Source organism: Papio anubis, unplaced genomic scaffold (assembly GCF_008728515.1).
Source record: "Papio anubis isolate 15944 unplaced genomic scaffold, Panubis1.0 scaffold967, whole genome shotgun sequence".
In the NCBI taxonomy this organism is placed as follows: Eukaryota; Metazoa; Chordata; class Mammalia; order Primates; family Cercopithecidae; genus Papio; species Papio anubis.
This window is the reverse complement of record NW_022169923.1, coordinates 1-10,505: the sequence shown is the minus strand read 5'-3', so window position 1 is coordinate 10,505 and position 10,505 is coordinate 1. Positions and strand designations below refer to the sequence as shown.

General features: G+C 41.7%; 1 pseudogene; it reads left to right on the top strand.

Moving 5' to 3' along the window:
* Positions 1 to 8,983: 8,983 nt before the first annotated feature.
* LOC116273614 lies at positions 8,984 to 9,691 on the top strand (annotated as a pseudogene).
* The last annotated feature ends 814 nt before the right edge of the window (positions 9,692 to 10,505 follow it).

The following is a 10,505-nucleotide window of genomic DNA, read 5'->3' as shown; positions in this document are numbered from 1 at the left end:
TGAGAGAAAGGCATCTGGGGGACTTAAAGTCAGAGGGTTCTCAATTACCTCCATATACGGGGTTGCTCTCTCGAGAGTATCTTTGTGGCTGAAGTTCTCTGTGCCTTCCTGGTTGAATGTTATTTTCCCGCCCCTACTATAGGTTAGGGAGGTCTCCTGGGTGACAACTCCTGGAAAGGTGTTTTCCAACGAACTCCCCAGCACCTCACTTTCAGGCTTTTTAAATGGGGCATAAGTTTTCCAAATTCTTTTTACCAAATCCCCCTTCTTTTGTTGTGGCTTCTGCTGCTACTTTTTACTTGCTTGCGGTTTCTCTTCTCCTTCATTTCATTAAACTTGAGTCTCATCCAGCTTTGACCTCACTCTTTAGTTAATTAATTCGTTGCAGAAGCATTATCCATGTTCTACCTGTGTCATGTGCTTTTTCATCTCACTGTTTAGTTTATGACCTTCTCTTAAGTATTCGATTAGCGTCGTTCTTCCACTTTTTCCAGTTTTGGGTTTCTTTTAAAACAGATTACATTAGTGATTATAACTGCTCTGAGGTGTTCAAGTTCAAACCTTCTTCCTCTCATCTCAGTCAGAATTAAATTTAGATCGACTTTGATCAAACATGCCAGTGAATAAGCTCCTTTGCATGGGGGAATCGCTCTGCGCACTGCTGCCCCCAATTTTTGAATTTCAACACTTTCTACTTCTTTTCCCCATCTTTGTGTTTTACCTCTCTGGTCTTTGACAGTGTTCTGATGGGTTTTTAGTGCTGGGGTCTCCTTCTCTTTGTGTTTCTTCCCAGCAATCAGGATTCTTCGTCTGTTTAGGGAAATTGCTTGGGGTCCCTCAGACCTAGGCCCCTGAGTATCTTCTTACAGAGACTGCAGAAGATAAATGTTCTGAACATATGCAAGTACCTGGCCTCTGATTCTTGCTTTTGGAAGCTTCCCTCTCGAGGTGCCTCCCCTGCATGCTGAGTGTCAGAATCAGACTGCCCCTAGTAGGGGATGCTCTCCCCGTTCTGCATCACTCAGGGGTTCCACTTGACAGGAGTCTCCTTCTACCGGGATCTCAACCTCCGTGGCGGAAGTCCACTGCCTCCTTCAAGCTGTCAGACAGTCATTTGAGGATTGCGAGGTATCACGCTGTTATGGTTTACACTGTGCCCCCACTGCCCCAAAGTGGAGTCCCAGAACAGGCAGGTTTCCTGGGCTATGTGAGGGCTCCCACCCAGTTCAGCTTCCCAACTGGCTTTGTTTCCTACTTAAGCCTATTATTAAGTGAGCCCCTCCCAAACTTCTCAGCTGCTTTTGATGGATCATTTGCTGTGATATAGCAATAGGGAGAGGCTCCATTCAGGTGTAGACCTCAAGCCAGGTGTGGGGATATGATCTCCTGGTGTTCCTGTTTGCTCAGCATGAAGTATTAGAACAGGGTGCGATTCTCAGGTGTTGTGTGTCTCAGTTCCCTGGCTAGGAAAGTTCCCTTCCCCCTGCACTTCCCAATTGAGGCAATGCCAAAACACAACCTTCCAGCTCTCATAGATGGGCTGCAGCAATGACCAGTACCACCGATCTTCCGGCCTCCCCAGTGAGATGGATTGGCCACCTCAGTTATGTAGTACTTTGAAATGCGGTCTTCTGTATGCCATTCCTTCGCTGGGAGTTGAAGACTGGAGCTGCTCTATTCCATTGTCCTTCAAATCATGCCTACCTGGCCTTCGTGGGCCTCTACGCTCGCAGATCCTAAGACAATGTACAACTTGGCCCTTAGTAGCCGTGCATGACTTCTTTACAACCTTCACTGCTATTTTCTGCCTGATATCCCCTAATTTCTGGCTAATGCCCTGTTCCACTATGGCTAGCTCACTGTCTTTGCATAAAACTAGGTGGGGCTTTCATCTATGGGCCCTGACACCTCTAAGTTTCCCTGATTGAATACACCCTTCCTTAGCTTTGGGGTTCCTGTGAGTATCTCTGGGCAGCTGCTGTAGCTGGGCTGCCTCATTTGGATCCTAGGGGTCCCTTGTTTCCCAAGGCCTTTGCATGACCAGAGACAGGACTTGACTGGGGCCGGCTTGCTTTGATTCATCCTAGCATTTCCACCAACTTCCTGGATGGGCATCAGATTTTTAAAAGTCTCGGCAGGAGCCGGGGTATGCCTGCTTTAGAGGCTTGGCTCTCCTCAGTGTGCTCAGAGTAAGGGGGAGTGGGTGGGGCCTATGGAGGGTCTCTTTTTCCTCAGTGGTTCTTACCAAAACCAGTTTTCCACAAACTTTCTTTCCTATCTCATTGTTTGCCAGGAAGGTTTCCTCTCCACTCAGCTAATGCACACAAGGCCCCTATGGCTTTCCTTTGCTTTCAATGGTGTTTTAGTGAGAAGCTTTCGCTTTGTCTTTATGATTTGCCAAGCGCAGCTGATTTCTCTGCTCTAGTGCGAGCATTCCGCAAAAAGCTGCTAAACAGGGCTGCATTCGGCCATGAGTTACTATAAGGAAATTTGATCTGAACTCCGTGACTGTCCTCCGACTCTGGTCACCACCTTAAACACATGGCCAATGGTCTCCCTATCTGTAGTACATTCGGCCGGCCAGCCAACACCAAAAGAGGGCTATTCTAATTCACAGAGAGCTCTCAGCATTCGATGGGTTAACTTGACTTCCTAACACTCCCGCAAAGCCTTTCTTAAAGTTCTTTAACATGCATTGCAATGGGGTGGGTTTCGATGCTTTTCCTCCCATTCCCTCCTGGTTATGACACAGCACATTCACCTTTCCTTTCATTTTAGACCAGTCAGACCCAGTTGGTTGGTCCTACACTTTGCTTGGATAGATGCTGGGATTGCTTCAAGGTCTGAGCTTTCAGAATAGTGCTGTTATGAATATGGATGTGCAAATATCTCTTTGAGATCCTGATTTAATTGTTATGGATAAGTATCCAGAAGAGGGATTGCTGCATCACATGGTAATCTTATGTTAATTTTTTTGAGAAACCTCCACACTGTTTTCAGTAGTGCCAATTTTTTAAACAAACCTCATCACTCAGTTCCTTTGGAAGGAGGTATGTGCCACAAGATACATTTCCTCTATTATTAATGCATAGTCATGCAAGTGTGCGTATGTGTGTATTTGACTTAGTACATATAATAAGAATTAAAATAACATCTTTGCACAGTCGTGACAAATATAACAAGTACTTTGGAAAACAGTTTAGCAGCTCTTCATAAACATATAGTTCCCACATGAGCCAGCAATTCCACTTATAGTATCAATCTCAAAGAAAAACATGTTTATGCAAAAACATGTGTAGTAATGTTCCTAGTAGCCACAATTGGAAACAATCAAAAGGCCAATGAAGTGATAAGTGAACAAAGAAAATATGGCATATCCATACTATAAAATATTATACTGCTGCTGCTGCTGCTGCAAAAAAAATGAAAATACATACTGCAACGTGAATGAATCTAAAAACCATTTAAAAAAAAAAAGAAAACAAAAGAAAACCCAAAAAATCAAGCTCAGTGAAAGAATTCTAAAACTTATAAAACGACCTAAATTGTATGATTCCAGATGGCTTCATGACTCATAAACATTCTAAATATATTGGAATTTTAAACCTTAAATAGGTGTAAAGGACCTCTTCAAGGATAAACTACAAATCACTGCTCAGTGAAATAAAAGAGGACACAAACTAATAGAAGAACATACCATGCTCATGGATAGGAAAATCAATATTGTGAAAATGGCCATGCTGCCCAAGGTAATTTATAGATTCAATGTCATTCCCATTAAGCTACCAATGACTTTCTTCACAGAATTGGAAAAAACTTATTTAAAGTTCATATGGAACCAAAAATCACCCCACATTTCCAAGACAATACTAAGCCAAATGAACAAAGCTGGAGGCATCATGTTACCTGACTTCAAACTATACTACAAGGCTACAGAACAAAAAGAGCATGGTGCTGGTACCAAAGCAGAGATATAGATCAATGGAACAGAACAGAGTCCTCAGAAATAATACCACACATCTACAGCCATTTGATCTTTGACAAACCTGACAAAAACAAGAAATGGGGAAAGGATTCCCTATTTAATAAATGGTGCTGGGAAAATTGGCTAGCCATAAGTAGAAAGCTGAAACGGGATTTTTTCCTTACTCCTTATATGAAAATTAATTCAATTTGGATTAGAGACTTAAATGTTAGACCTAAAAAGATAAAAACCCTAGAAGGAAACTTAGCTAATACTATTCACGACATAGACATGGGCAAGGGCTTCATGTCTAAAAACAAAAGCAACAGCAACAAAAGTCAAAATTGACAAATGGGATCTAATTAAACTAAAGAGCTTCTGCACAGCAAAAGAAACTACCATCAGAGTGAACAGGCAACCTACAGAATGGGAGAAAATTTTTGCAATCTACTCATCTGACAAACGGCTAATATCCAGAACCTACAAAGAACTCAGACAAATTTACAAGAAAAAAACAAACAACCCCATCAAAAAGTGGGCAAAGGATATGAACAGACATTTCTCAAAAGAAGACATTCATACAGCCAACAGACACATGAAAAAATACTCATCATCACTCGCCATCAGAAAAATGCAAATCAAAACCACAATGAGATACCATCTCACACCAGTTAGAATGGCAATCATTAAAAAAATCAGGAAACAACAGGTGCTGGAGAGGATGTAGAGAAATAAGAACACTTTTACACTGTTGGTGGGACTGTAAACTAGTTCAACCATTGTGGAAAACAGTATGGCGATTCCTCAAGGATCTAGAACTAGAAATACCTTTGACCCAGCCATCCCACTGCTGGGGATATACCCAAAGGATTATAAATCATGCTGCTATAAAGACACATGCACATGTATGTTTATTGTGGCACTATTCACAATAGCAATGACTTGGAATCAACCCAAATGTCCATCAGTGACAGATTGGATTTAGAAAATGTATCACATATACACCATGGAATACTATACAGCCATAAAGAAGGATGAGTTCGTGTCCTTTGTAGGGTAATGGATGCAGCTGGAAACCATCATTCTCAGAAAACTATCGCAAGAACAGAAAACCAAATACCACATGTTCTCACTCATAGGTGGGAATTAAACAATGAGATCACTTGGATACAGGAAGGGGAACGTCACACACCGGGTCCTATTGAAGGGGGAGTGGGGAGGAATAGCATTAGGAGATATACCTAATGTAAATGATGAGTTAATGGGTGCAGCACAACAACATGGCACATGTATACATATGTAACAAGCCTGCACGTTGTGCACATGTACCCTAGAACTTAAAGTATAATAAAAAAAAAAATTAAAAATTAAAAAAAAAAAAGAATGTTGAATATTGGCCACAAATCTCTCCTGGCTTCTGAGATTTGGGCTGAGAAGTCCATTGTTAGTCTGATGAGCTTCCCATTGTATGTAATTTTTCCTTTCTCTCTAGCTGTCTTTTACATTTCTTTTAATTTTGACTTTAGAGAATCTGATAATTGTTTGTCTTGGGGATAATCTTCTCATGGATTATGTCACTGGGGTTTTCTGCATTTCTAAATTTGAATATTGGCCTCTCTAGCTGGATTGGAAAAGTTCTCATGGATGATATCCTGAAGCATGCTTTCCAAGTTGATTTCATTGTTGTCATCTTTTTAGATGCACCAATTACTCATCGACTCATTCTTTTCACATAATTCCATATTTCTTGAAGTTTTGTTCATTCATTTTTATTTTTTCTCTATTGTTGCCTCCAATCTGTCTTATTTCCTTTCAGAAAGCCTCTGTCTTAAAGATCTGATAGTCATTTTCAATTTGTTTTACTTTGCTATTAATACTTGTGGATTGTGCATTACAAAAAGTCTGTGGTGTTGTTAACCTCTATCAGGTAGGTTACATTTTTCTTTACAGACTACTTTGTTAAATTCTACAATGTTTTATTATTATTTTAGCTTTCTTTGCATTGCTACATTATACCTCTTTAGCTCAGCAAACTTTGTTTATATCCCTATTTTGAATTTTACTTACAAGGTCCGTTCCTGCCTCCCAGCCCAGTTCCAAACCCTTAAGCAGAGGTGATACATACTGTAATTTGGATGAAACAATGCACCTGTCTTTTTGAGTTTTCAATTGTTCTTGCACTGATTCTGTCTTATTTTGTGGGGCTTATCATCTTCAGTTTTGGAGGTTGTTGGCCTTTGGGTTTGTTTTTTTTTTTCTTTTTTTTTTTTTTTTATGCTATTTGATTGCCTTGAGGGTTTGTTTGTGATATAAGGTGGATTCAGCCAACTGGCTTTGTTTGTAGAGGGGACAGTCTTCAGTTCCCAGTTCCTGGACTGTATGCTTTAACTTTGGTGGACTTGCATTGAGTCCCAGCTTTGTTCTCTGGCTTTCAAGGCTTTAAGCCTACTGTACTGGAGTGATGAAGGTGAGGCAACTGCAGCAGAGTGCTAGTGAGTGCAGGAGTGTCTGCCTCTTTCTGAGTGTTCACCACAGTGGTAGAAGCAAAGTAGTTGTAAGGGAAGTGGAAGGCCCCTGCTGTAGACTGTGTTATGTCACACTGGAGGTAGTGTTTGTTTAGAGTGGGATGATTGCCAGCACAAGTCTGGGTGCCTTCTCTTTGCCCTGCTAGCAGAAGTGATCACTCAAGTATGGGAGGATCCTGTCCTCTGTGCAGCATCAGCAAAAAGGTGGGCACTGGCCAGACAGGGATTTCTGCTTCTGTGCCCATCAAGGCTCTGTCTGCAATGCTGCAAAGACTGTCAGGGTGATTTGAGTGAATGTGGTGGGTGCGGGGGCATGAAGGGATACACTGCACTCCTGTGTGCTGCTGGGTCAGGTACAGCAAAATCCACCCATGCAGACATGCATTCAGCAAAGTGGTGTGAGGAGTTTCTGTAGGCTCAGGGAAAGTTGCAGTATGGTAGGGAACATGCAGACTGGTGCACAGTGGTAGGGGCTGCCTCCGTGGAACTCTTTATCTGTCAGGCCTGTTCCTCTGTTACAGAAATTATGGTGTGGGACCCCAGGACACCCAAGACTGCCCTGTAAGTAGGCAATGCAAGGCTGGGGTCCCAGGAGAGGGTAGAAGATCAAGGAGTGCTCAAGTCAGGCCAGCCTCATCTGATGTGCAGGATCACCATGCAGAGATCGGGTCTGACTCTTATCCAACGGCTAGGGTCTCTTATTCATCAAAGTTGAATTTACAGAGATGGCCACACTTTGCTACAGATTCTCCTGCACCCACCCCTCTGGACTCCACATCAGTTGGCTTGCTGCTTTGCTACCTTGTTTGTTCCTGTGACTTCATCTCACAGAAATGAAAGTCAGCAGCTGCTCAGTGTCTTTGCTCCTTTGTTGGTCCAAGAGAGGCAAGGGAAATTCCATTGCAGAGGCAGTTGTGAAGAGACTTTCTGTTGCCCCAGGGGCTCTCTCCAAGGAGTTGCCACGTTTCTACTATCTAGATAGATTTGGCAGGTGTTGGCTAGAGACCCAGGCCTGGAAGATCTGCCTGATGAGGACATACAGGGGCAGGCAACCACATTACACTCTGGTCATTTTTCTGTAGGGCTGCTGTGGTATGCTAGGGGCCCACTCCAGTCACTAGTCATCTCAGATTTTCTAGTACCTGGAGGTATCACCAGTGAAGGCTGAGAAACAGGAAAGATGGAAGCTTGCCCTTTTCTCTGGTAGCTCCATCCCAGGGAGATATGGACCTGTTTCTGGCACAAACGCTCCTCTAAGAGGTGGCTGGAAACCCCAGTTGGGAGATCAGACTCCTAGTCAGAAGGAATGGTATCATGGACCTGCTTAAGTTAGTCTAGCCACATTTTCATAAAGCAGCTCTGCTGCCCTGGGGTATACTTTAATCCCTGTTGCCTTGGACACTCCAAAGCTAGGAGGCTGGAATGGCTAAGTTGCCCAAACAGCAAAGATGTCAGCCTGCCCTGTCCCCTGGGGTCTTTTTACCAGGGATGCCTGGAATCTCTGTCAGCTGGTGAATGCCAGTGGTGGTGGCCAAAAATCCCTGTTGGGAGACTCCATCCAGTAATGAGGACGAGGGTCAGGAACTCAATTAAAAAACAGTCTGGCTCCATTTTTATATGGTTGTTGTGTTCTTCTGGGGTATCATTTCCACCCCAGTGAGCTTGGGCCCTCCAAGCTTACAGACCGGAATTGATAAGTCAATCAAACAGCAAAGATGTCGGCCCATATCTCTTTCTGGGATCTCTGCTACAGGCAGTTTTCAAATCTCTATAGACCCAAACACCGATGGGAGGGCTGGAGTCCCTGTTGGGAAGTCGTACCCAGTGAGGACGAATAGAATCTGGTAGCTGCTGAAAGAAGCAGTCTGGCAATGCTTTGAGAGCAGATGTGCAGCAACTGGTGATTCCTTCCACCACCAGTACATTTGAATTCTCCAGCTTGAAGGACAGAACAGCTAAGTTGCCCAAACAGCAAAAATGGCAGCCCGCTCTGCACATCATACCTCAGCTGAAGTTGCTGTATATAAATTATATGTAAACAAAGTATATAAAAAATATTTGAACCATGTTTCATTATTTTATCTTTAGATCTGTGTCAAACAAGATGCAGAAACACGAACCTCTCATGGTTATGTTTCTGGAAACTCTTCTATAATAAATTGCATGAGACAAGTGATGTGTCCATACATTGATATTAGATCAATGATAGCACTTATAAACATAAAAAGAACATTAAACACACTTGGGTAAACAGGTCATCTACCTTCATTAATTTCTTGCCACATACATGCTGGGACTGTTAATCTAATGATAATATATTTACTTTGAAGTGTAAAAGTTACATTTGAACTTCATGATTGATTTATCCATGGATATAACCATAAGAAATGACAGAAAGAAACAGAAAATGGGAAAAAGTGATTTATCCATGGATATAACCATAAGAAATGACAGAAAGAAACAGCAAATGAGAAAAAGCATTGCATTGCACCAGGAAGTGTATTAAATGGACTCCAGTTTGTTTTTTGCTGATATAGCTGACCTGTTACATTAGCTCTGGGAGTTGTGGAAAGGTACTGGTGTGGCCCACAGATTTCAATCATTGGATGAATATAGAGAGAATCCTGGATGAGCTTGTCCAGAGGGGTCATGAGGTGACTGCACTGGCATCTTCAGCTTCCATTTTTTTATCCCAACAGCCCATCTACTCTTAAACTTGAAGTTTGTCCTGCATCTTTAACTAAAACTGACTTTGAGGATATCATCATGGTCAGACCTTCCAAAAGACACATTTTGGTCATATTTTTCACAAGTACAAGAAATCATCTGTACAGTTAATGACATAATTAGAAAGTTCTGTAAGGATGGAGTTTCAAATAAGGAACTTATGAAGAATCTACAAGAGTCAAAAGTTGATGCTGTTCCTGCAGATGTGATTGTTCCCTGTGGGGAGCTTGTGGCTGAGCTATTTAGCATACCCTTTGTGTACAGTCTCCCCTTCTCTGCTGGTTACACACTTGAAAAGCATAGTGGAGGATTTCTATTTCCACCTTCCTAAATACCTGTTGTTATGTCAGAATTAAGTGACCAAATGACTTTCATGGAGAGGGTAAAAAAAATATGATCTATGTGGTTTATTTTCCATTTTGGTTGCAAATATTTAATATGAAGAAGTAGGATCCGTTTTCCAGTGAAGTTCTAGGTAAGTAAATTTTTCAATTGGTAACATGGAGATTAACTTTCCTGTGTCTTTGAAGCTGAGCTTATATAAAGCAATAAAGTCAGGGTACTTGGTGTTTTAAAATTTGTTTTGTTTTGTTTGTTTGTTTGTTTGCTTGCTTTTGGTGGAGTCTTTCTCTGTCTTCCAGGCTGGAGTGCAGTGATCCAATCTCAGTTCACTGCTAGGATTACAGGAATGTGTCAGCACACTTGCCTAATTTTTTGTATTTTTAGTAGGTATGGGGTTTCACCATGTTGGACAGGCTGGTCTCAAACTCATGAGCTCAAGTGATATGCTTGCCTCAGCCTTAGAAAGTGCTGGGATTACAGGCATCAGCCACCACATGGGGCTGGTAGTGGAGTTTTTGTAAGTGAATTTATGAAATGAAAACACAAGATGATCTATTAATTGTAAAATACTATAGCAAAGTTTAAATTATAAGGTCAGTTAAAACCCTGTGGCCATTGCTCACACAGAACATTCTAGGAAGTCATAAACCTGTAAATTAGTGCACCTAATATTTCTTTAAACAACCACACATCTGTTTTACTATTGCTTTTTCTCATTTTAGAAAAAGTCAGACCCATCCACAAACATCTTACTGAATGCATACATGTAGATTGAGTAGTTACTCAATTTTCTACAACAACTATCTATGCAACATTGCAGAAATTATTTTTCCTTGTATACCTCAGTTTCCTTATTCTGAAATTAAAATATGTCCCCATGTCACCAGAAGGTTTCCTTCACAGTTGAGAGAAATAGTGCCTCTATCTCAAAGGCAAAAACCACTAAG